Source organism: Mytilus trossulus, chromosome 9 (assembly GCF_036588685.1).
Source record: "Mytilus trossulus isolate FHL-02 chromosome 9, PNRI_Mtr1.1.1.hap1, whole genome shotgun sequence".
Lineage (NCBI taxonomy): Eukaryota > Metazoa > Mollusca > Bivalvia > Mytilida > Mytilidae > Mytilus > Mytilus trossulus.
This window is the reverse complement of record NC_086381.1, coordinates 41926075-41937157: the sequence shown is the minus strand read 5'-3', so window position 1 is coordinate 41937157 and position 11083 is coordinate 41926075.

Sequence of the window (11083 nt, the reverse complement as noted above, 5' to 3'; positions counted from 1 at the left end):
ATTCAAATGGTGCCAAATGTCTGCTACAATACGACAGCCCCACAATACGTGTTCTATGCTTTCAGCTGGTTCTTCCTTGCAAAATGTACATAAATTACACTGTACACGGTTCATCTTTAAAAGCAATGTATTAGTACCTTAAATACGGTGAATAATTTGGTATTGAAACCAACAGAGCTTGTTATGTGTTGAAATTTTAGTGACACAGCTATGGATTTCTTTCCAATCCCGTACAATGTTATTCAATGTACCCTCCCATTTCCGCTCAGCTGCTATTACAACTGGTATCGCACCTTGATTTAACATATTATACATGTCTTTTGAACCTTTGTTTGACTTGAAAAAAAAATTAATATTAAAAGGTAACAAAGCCTGTTGTTGTTTTTCCCTTTCAGTGCTGATTCCCATAGATTGTAACCATTTTTTTAATGCTACTTTAGTACCATAAAACTGTAAAAATTTGGGTTTAAAAGTATATAGCCGTTCAAAATCTTGATAAGACAATATATTTCCTTGCTCATCTAGACGGTCCATACCCCGTTGTGTGCCAAACTTCTATAATAAACACTGAAGTTATCAATTTTAATGTTCTCATTATTTCATATAGATGAAGATATGACTTCCTCAAAATAGCGAGGATGTCGGAATCTCGACATGTTTTTCCAGGCACAAATAAATCTTTCCAAAAAAAAATATCTAATTTTTTAGTTGTATTTTAAATTACTACAGACGGATGCAGTCCAAACATGTATAGCCAGTTAACTTGATAATCAGGCATTTTGACTGATCAAAGTTTACCTTTGACAGGATTTAAAACTGTTAAGACCAGTCTTAGGACCAAAATCTAGTTAACTTAATAAGCGGACTTGGTCTTATGACTGTTTTTCTGTTTGCCAAAAAGTTAACTTGGATTGATTGTTGTTGGTTGCACAACTTGGAAACAGGTCCGCTATTAATATAAGTTAACTTCGAAACCAGTCCTGTCATAAAGGTAACATAAATTAACTTCGAAACCATTCCTGCCATAAAGTTAACATATTAAGTTAACTTTGATTTGACAATTCCGATTGAAACCAGACCTGTTCTCATGATAACTTTTGACTAGTCTGCTCAACACTAAGTTAACTTGTAACCAGGACCGCTCAACAGCGTTTTAAAAAAAATAGTTTTTAATATCTGTGTTTCTTGGTATAAACATCGAAAATAAAGTAAAATAATACATCAGTTATATAAACAGGAATAAATACATATATTTGTAAATAAAGTACGCATAAAACGTTGCTTGTTATACAAATGTAACCGTGATCTGCCTTTCTATAAATTAAAAAATCTATCTTGGTTACAGTGCTAACGGTCATTGAATATATATGGCAATACATATCAAATTCAATCATATTTCCACTATATACTGTATATCTATGTAGCCGCATAGTATATCAGCAATATTTAAATGTCGGGATATAATTCATAATACAATATAAAAGCATTATTAGAACACATGACTACAAAAGTTTGTCTGCACATATTAAGAGTGCCAGCATATCCTCGTTTTGGTCAATATATTGATACGTATTAAAATATGTAGTTTTGATACCTCACGCTGACTCGTACAACAAAATTAAATGACCGCTTCAACCAAAACTGACCATATTTGCACTTTATTTTGTAAATCTATTTAGCCGCATAGTAAATCAGCCATATTTTTATGTCGGGATTGAATGTATAATACAAATGAAGGCAATATTTATTATGTTTGCATAAGTTTAGGGTGCTAGCATGTCCTCCTTTTATTTTGATATATTGATACGTAACACAATTTCAGTAGGTTTGATACCTCAGACTAATATGTACAACAAAAACGTTTTGAATATATCAACATAAACTGAACATATTTGCTATGTATTGCGTAAATATATACACCCGCATAGTAAATCAGCCATATTTTTTTATATCAGGATTCAATGTATAGTACAAATGACAGCAATATTGGAGTACAATAACTACAAATTTTTGACCGCATAAATTTAGGGTGCCAGCATGTCCGCTTTTTATTCAATATATTGCTACGTAACAAAATTTCAGTAGTTTTGATACTTCAGGCTGACTTGCACAATAAATATTTTTGACATCAGCCAAAACTTACCATATTTCCACTTTAGTTTGTAAATCTATATATCAAGATTCAATGTATAATACAAATGACAGCAATAGTGGAATACAATAACTAATAAATTTAGGGTGCCAACATTGTTTTCTTTTATTAAATATATTTGAGTATTTTTTATGCCTCAGGCTGACTTGTACAACAAATTATTTGATCGCATCAACCTTAACTGACCATATTTGCACTTTATTATGTAAATCTATATTCCTTCATAGTAAGTGAGCCATAATTTTTATGTCAGGATTCAATGTATAAAACAAATGAGAGCAATCTTGGAATACATTAACTACTTTTGCCCTTCGCTTATTTCTTAATACCATATACGCAATTTCTTTTTAAACATGACTATAATGGTTCTTATAATGCATTATTTATAAAAAAAAAAAAATATTCTTTCCTCAGAATCTCACAATATGTGAAAGTAAATACGAAAACGAACCAAGAGGCTCATCATGTTACTGTACTATGTTTCACGGGTGCTACCATAAACATTTCCATGTCAAACCGAAATTAGCAGAAATAGGAAAAGATGCTGGTTTAATAACAGGAAAGGATAAAGGAGTTCATGATTCAGATTATTTCATTGAGATCCAAGTCATCAATAATGCTTTGATAAAAACTACCGCAGTTAAAAAGGTAAAGTAATTTTCGTTTTGTTTAGATTCAAATATCTTTGATTGTCATTTCAATGATCAGCTTAAGCTTAAATATTGTTGACAACTTGCCTGTGAACATATATATGTTTCAGTGCTTTTTTGATACCTTCATTATTGTACACTATTAAATACTAGTAATGGTCGTTAAATATGCAAGTCAATTAGAAATAATTTGTTTTGAAACGAATTTAATTTGAAACAAAATTTAATGTCGTTATCTTTCCTTTGAAGATTACAATAGATGTTTCGCCACCACACGAGGGCACTGTGAATGACGGTGTCAGAGGTGACACAGAAGTGGACTACCAAATAGATTTACACTTAGATGCACATTGGGAAGGTTTTTTTGATCGAGAGAGTGGAGTAGAATTCTATCGATTTATCTTTACTAACTACTGTTTTACAAATGAAAAATTCAAGAATAGTAATAAGGTACTCCTTTCCTAAATAGACTTTTTTGAAAACAATTCGATTTAGATATTAACATATGTGCATAGGACCTCAGGTAACCATTTTTATAACGGCCATCTCAGGCGTGCATTGCATATCATATTTGTTTTGTATTGGTTCTGTTTATCAGCTGCTATGTGACCGACCTTTTCAGTGTTAAATAAAGGAGGTTTTACAGAAACACATTTTCGGAACTTGTCGTATGAATATATAGGTGATATGAAACTTTATTATGCAAATTGCTGACGTTGGTGATAAAGTCAGTTGTACAGTTAAATAACATATAAAATGTTCATGGGGTGTAAACACAGTATCTCGAATGATTTAAAACACTTCATTTATTACGCCAATTGTATGCTACAAAGTAAGACATTCATAATAGTATTCCATTAAAAATCTAATTAATTTCCTGCATTTTACCTTAAGCATGTTAAGATTGACAAGTATTCGTAAACATCTAGTAAATTGTCTTGCATTTTAGCTTTAGGTTAATTGGTTTTTGATCTTAGCGTCACGGATAGTTCGACGCACATGTGGCGTATCAGGTTATTAAACTCTAAAATACTATTTACATCATTCGGTCGATGCCACCGCTGGTGGACGTTTCGTTCTTGATTGTATCACCAGCTTAGTAGTCAGCATCTCGATGTTGATATAAAATTTCAGTAAAATGATCATTTTTATAAATTTACTGATTGTTAAAGTATGAATTATTTGAAAAACTAAGGATTTTCTTATCCTAGGCATAGATATTATTATTTGGAATGTTGAGTGTCCAATGCTTTTCAACTTTGTACTTGTTTTGATTTATAACTTGTATGGTTTGAGCGTCTGAGAGAATTCAGTGTTTATAGCTCATTTTCTAATAAAAGTTTTAATAATATCAATGAAAAAATCCTGATATCTTTTATATCCAATCAAGTTTAACGTCGTCATTCATTCCGTGTTTTTCGACATTTTGATACGGTCCCTGTATGTATTAGTCAGGTTAAGTTTCGTTGCCGGCATAAGTGTATGTGTAAAAGACTTGTCGAAAATTAAATGTGTGTTATACCTTTTAACTATAGATCAACAATAAATTATTGTCGCTTATTACAATATCCTCTACATGTCTTGTTGTTAAGATAAACCACTAGAATGACTTTAAAGGAAGTTATATGCTTTATTGTAGACGCAGAAAACATATAATACATTTGCTTCTTTTGATGCTCCCGATGAAGGAACATATTTTATATCAGTCGTAGCTGTTAATAGAGCGATGGAACAATCAAATGTTGTTTGTTCTGATGGTGTTACTGTAATGACAACTATACCATATGTAAAAGACTTTGTATTGGAGGGTTCCAAAACGAGACCAAGACTTATTCAAGATAATACCGGAAGTGTTTGGTTGCTTGATAATGTTTTACAGACACATCTAGTTGAGAATATCAGTTCTAGTTGCAAGTAAGAAACAATAACACATAAATTAAGTTCAAATTTCAGAAAAAAAAGGAAAATCGTATTTTAATAGTTTACAGTCGAATCAGCAACGTAAATCTTACTACAAAATGGCTCTTAAACTGATCAGATATGTAAGCAGGTCTTTTATCCCAGCAAATAAAACGATGATATATGTGTTTTTACAACCAAATAAGTCATGCAAGAGTCCAGATATCAACATAGAAATGATAATGGATTTTAGATAAAGTATTTCGTCAATTTTAACTGGGTAATAGTCGATCAAGTTATGATGTCGACCATGTAACTTATCGAAATATTCTTAAAACAACTTCCAAAGAATATAATACACTTTATTATAAACATTATAACGAAACCATCGGAATATTGCATTCAGTCGAAAGATAGAGTCATCATATACATATACTTATTGGAGCATTACACTTTTACTATCAAAGACTACAAAAAAATCTTACCAAAATAAGTCTTAGTCAAAACAATTTTTGTTCAAATTCTACTAGGTTGTGACCTTGATAAAAAAAAAACATTTCAAAAGTAGCAATAACAGTTAGGACAGACAAACAATACAATGAGCAAGAGACTATGAATTCTCAGTAGTCTGCATAACACACCATACACATATCTCACGATTTCAAAAGTATAAAACCTGAATAAATTTCCGGTACACCAAGAAAGTACAAAAGTGTTAGTTCGCGCTTCAGTTTCTGCTCTCCTGATGTAAACATTACACATTAACTGGAAATTTCAGTAATTTCTACAAAAAATTGAAAGAAAACCAACAGTAATTAAAATTATGCTAACAACATCAACAACTGAAATATTGTCAATCTAATAATGGTAGAGAATAAAAAGCAAAATATTTAGATATTACATTATTAATCTACTAACAGCCAACTACAAACAAGGTGTATAGCAGTTTCGATACTAAAACGTGACTCTATTTTTCTGTAACTTCTATTTATCTGGTTTTAAGATACTAATGTTCTTATTTCAGCGTTTCGAAAGAACAAAATATTACTGTATTTCCTATTGGTAAACCCTTGTCCAGTTACGGAAACAAACTCTGTAAACACTCCGATAACTTAAATATACTAGCAGTTGTAGTTAAAGCATCTCAGGTTTGTAGAAGTAGTTTTAAAATATGTAATAGTCTGCCATTTATTTAATGTCGTCATTCTTGTTGCAGCCAAACAAATTAGAAAAACTAAGTTTACTCGGATTTCATGATATAGAAAGAACAACTTGACAATACGCTTGTCAGCAATACCCAAATCATAATGTTTTATCCGACATAAATAGAAATAAGGCAAACTTTGACAGCTGTAATAATATATAATGCACATGTAAACCCAAACTTGGGAATTTCGTTAGTTTCATCTATATTTAGTTGCACTGGTTAAATGTTTATATTGAATCGATTCTGTAAATCTGGATTGGTCTGATCTTTAAAGTCTTCTGATGACTTGTACAAAATGCAGTCATAAACGAACACAACATTTGATGAATGTAAGTGCAAAAATAAACAATTTGGGACTAACCGTCAAAATGTTTTCCGAATGAAAAAAAAATATCCTAATAAACGATATCATATGTAAACCCAAACGTGTCAGACGGAAATAACCAATTAAGTTGAAATTCAATAACTGGTATGATGTAACCAAGATGATATGGTCCATCATCAAATAAGAATGTTTGCCCGTGAGTATTCATTGCATTTTGATATGTCTTTCTTTATTAAAAAAACACACGATACTACCATGTGGAACGTTGACCATATTAAGTATGGCAGTTTCAAGGGTTCTTTTGGTCTTCTTGGTTGTATTAAGATAACAAAAGTTACTGTCCTGTTAATAGTACTCGATAAATCAATACATTTCTATCTGAAATGCCAGCAAGGAAATGTAATGATATGATTGTATATGAGACAACTACTCATTAGACACAACTTTGATCAATTAAGGACATTTTATTATAAGTTCAACAATAGCTGACAACTGACACTGGAAATCATTAATATTGCATCTATATTTTCTATAAAATTTCTATGGTATACTAAAATTAATGTGTATTCCTATCTCATAAGTAAAATTATATTAAATAATAATTTTATTTTCAGTTTAAAATGTTTTGGAAGTCAGGAATTGATTACAAATTAATTCATGATTACGAAGTAGGACTGTCCTCAACCACACACAGTTCTGCCCCCGACATAGTGCCATTTCGAACAACTAAACACCATACACATTTCAGACTGAATCACCCCGATGTTCCAGATGGAAAGGAATTTCACGTTATCTTTAAATCAATAAGTAAAGCTGGAGTTGAAGGCATACAGGTTATATTTACTTGATAAGTCATTATATTGCAAAGTATTAATATTAACGTTTTCACAATTTTTACAATACAGAAAATGATGCCCTTATGCATCCATTTGCGTTGAGATAAATAACTTGTAAATTCAGACAAACGATCGGCATAATGAAATCAGCAATTGTACAATAAAATAAAATCAAGCATGAGCGAGATATTGCAATATAATAGGAGAGGGTAACTAATTAGAATCAAATAAGCACGAACATCACCATTGGACAATGAGAAACGTTGACGTCATAAACAACCTAAAATACCGCAGTTAAATTTTTAACAACATGAATCGAACATAAAAACCCATAATTACTATATCGGGTAATTCAAAATTATACAGTCAGAATCAACGTAATTATATATTAACAATTATTGAATTAAGAAACAATGGTACATTAAAGTACATGTACTTAAGGAGGCTCGAGGGTTCAAATATTTCAGCAAAAATTGGAACATTATTGTTTTCATTACAAATATTATTTATCACACTGTTAGTTGTAACTTTATAATATGGTGCAAAAAATGACCAAACAAATCAATTCATTATGGACCCAGATGACTTTTAAATTGTTTGCATTAAACTGATTTTTTTTAACTCATCGGTGAACTATTTTTTCATTATTTTATTCAAAGAAGCTGTTCGAATAATTTAACAACACAACTGTAAAATTAAAATATTTTTTGTAATTTAGTTCTTTTTTATTTCGATATTACCTCTATTTCTCCTATTAACTTAATAGAAAAAAGAACCTTAGCAAAAATTCATGCTATATTGAAAGGCAGACTGTGAGTATTTATTTTTTCTATTAAGTATATGATAATGTTTTTTATTGAAAAAAAAATAGCAAAATTCTACATTTAAAAAAATGGATTAACACCCTTGAACCTTCTTGAATGTATCAACAGTGTTAAATTTGGTGTTCATTTGTATTATTATTACATGTATAAGTTTACGAAAGTTCCTTTGAGAACTATTATTTATATTTCAGAGTATTGGTCCATTTATTGTTGACACAACAAAACCACAGTTTGCTGGTGATCAGATTGACGTTAATTTAGTAGATGAAAATCTAATTGCAAATTGGTCAGTTGGTGCTTTCGTGGATCCAGATGACCCTTTTCCAATGCATTTCCAATACGCAGTTGGCAAGTAGTATATGTGTACATTATGTTAGAAAAATGTAAAATAACAAAAATATCGAACACCAAGGATTACGTAATCAAATGCAATATCAAACGCTCAAACACATCAAACGAATGGATAACAACTGTCATGTTTAATTTGATACAGGCATTTTTCTTATGGAAGTTGGATTAAACCTGGTTTTATAGCTAGCTAAATTTATAAATTTTATTACATTTGCAAAAAAAATCCATCATATGGTGTTGGGTTTTTTTAATGAATGAGCTACCCGACGTCAAAAAAAAGACGGAGTAAGAATATAAGCATTTTATAGAAAATATATACGTTTGTGAAACAGAAAATCATCAAAACAATGAAACTTTAACAAACGACGTTAAAATGTGTTATAAGCCATTTTGTAAATCATATAAACATATATGAATAACATTATCATTTAAAATTATCCAAACGTATCCAAAAACGTTATTGTAAATAGTTTAAGCATGTCACTAATTAAGTTTGCTCCGTTCTATAACATCAATTCAATAGAGCGTTCATTTCTGTGAATGGAAAATATTTGCCTTCACCTAGAGCGCTTTGATCAAAGCGATGGCTGTATTTGAATGTGGTTAATTCGTGGGGAGCTTGCAATGTTTTTTAATCTTCTGTATGAAGATAAACTCATCGGTACAGGTAAACATAAACATTTTTTTATAAACTTTGATTGATTTCGTGGTGCGTATATATATAATATACTAGAACACACCCGTAATAACGCGGGTACGTGACTGAATTAAAGTATATAACTATGCGCAAGCCTTATTTTTGTATTACATGTAGTATTGTCATCTGATAAAGTCATGCCGATATTAAGATACACAGTTTTCTCTGCTTTCAAATCTTTCTGTTTTAACCCGTCGAATCAATTATTGGTAATATAAATTTATTTGGAAAACAAAAGGTCCTGGAATGGAGTTATTTTTAATCAACAGCATTGTCCTAGTATCAGTTATGAATACATTTATATACTTTGATTCGTTGTTTTAAAACTGTACCTATACGCCTTATTTTTAGTCCAGATTTTTAGTATTCGTAGTGTTATCTTACTGACTAAAATACTACAATAGGTTACAATTTAACAATTTAGTAGTGTCAATCCCGTGATTATGACTCGTGTATATAGCATATTAATAATGAATACACCGTTTGGTGGTGTGCCTGTCAGATGCGGAACGTACAGATAAGGTAATATGTAACAGGTGAATATACTATTGGTATCGGTATCGGGCACGACCCGGAACTTCTTTATTATTGGCAATATTAATTACGTGGAAAACAAAAGGGCATGGAGTGGGGTAGTTTTTAATCTACACCTTTGTACTATATTAGTTATATATAAAGTTGAGTTCTTTGATTCGTCGTTTTTACGTGATGACGGCTGACAAATTGGATCTCGTTATTTTAGTATTATAGATTGTTTATGCAATATAGATGTGATGTCAATCATATTTTTTGGTGATAGTTCATATATGCATCAAGATTTATGTGTTATGCTTCATCATTAAGTGTTTGAGAGTTGTGAAAATTATATTAAATGAATATTTAACTGTATAATTTGATTAATTAGGTCACAAACCAGACATGTACGACATACAGCCATTTAGAAACTTACAGTTCGCTGGACCTTGTTATCAAACTAAACATCCAACTTGCACAGCGTTACCTATCATAAACATAAAATGGACTCTTCATGGTCACCATGCCTACTACTTTACCATCAAAGCTACAAACTTAGCTGGTCTGTCAGTTTCGAAGACATCGGCGAGATACATCCATGATGTTCAGCTGCCTGCAGAAGGAGTAGTTGTAGATGTATTTCCTACAAATAACACTGGAACACAGCTAAAGGTAATACCAACATCGGGGGTGGTAAAAAAAACAAAAGCAAGGAGCGTACACATAGTTCATCATTTGACTTTAACATTGAGGTTTACAAAATCAGTTTATGTTTGTGTAAATCCTATATTTGTATTAATAAACCATGTTTAGTTTTCTCGTTTGAATTGTTTTACATTGTCTTATCGGGGTTTTTTATAGCTGACTATGCGGTATGGGCTTTGTTCATTGTTGAAGGCCGTACGGTGACCTATAGTTGTTAATGTCTGTGTCATTTTGGTGTTTTGTGGATAGTTGTCTCATTGGCAATCATATCACATCTTCTTTTTTATAATGTATATAAATTAGTGCAATGTTTACACTCATGTTGTTGTCGTTTTAAAGATTTTAAAGTTTATTTTTCATTTCACAGTAGACATTTTTTTTAACATTATGAACGTTATACTTAATTAACTTATTATGACTTCAATGCGGCTTGCTGATTTCGATTTCATTAGATCTAAGTCTACATATCTTAATTTGTTTTCTTTTAAATCCTTTCTGGAAGTTATGAAGTAAATAATCAAAATGTTCTCCCTTTTCTTTTAAGGATAACGAAGATATAGATTTTACCTTAGAAAGATCAACATTAGCAGTAACATGGTCCGGCTTTGAACATCCACATCAAATTGTTAATTTCAGTGCTTGCATCGGGACAGTTCCCAAAATATGTGATGTATTAGCAATGGCTAAGTTAGCTACAATTGATGTCCAAATCTTTAATGGTTTAACTCTACATCCTTTTCAGGTAATAAGTGTCACTCTTTTCAAAGCTACAATGTATAATTAGGAATTATGTATTAGAAAGTGATGAATCGAATGTCACATTTAAATACTAACAGAAATACTACCGGTCCCTCAATAATGATTTTGTTTTTAGATATTGTACATATTAAAACCTTACGATCTTGGTGAATTGAGTAAAATTTG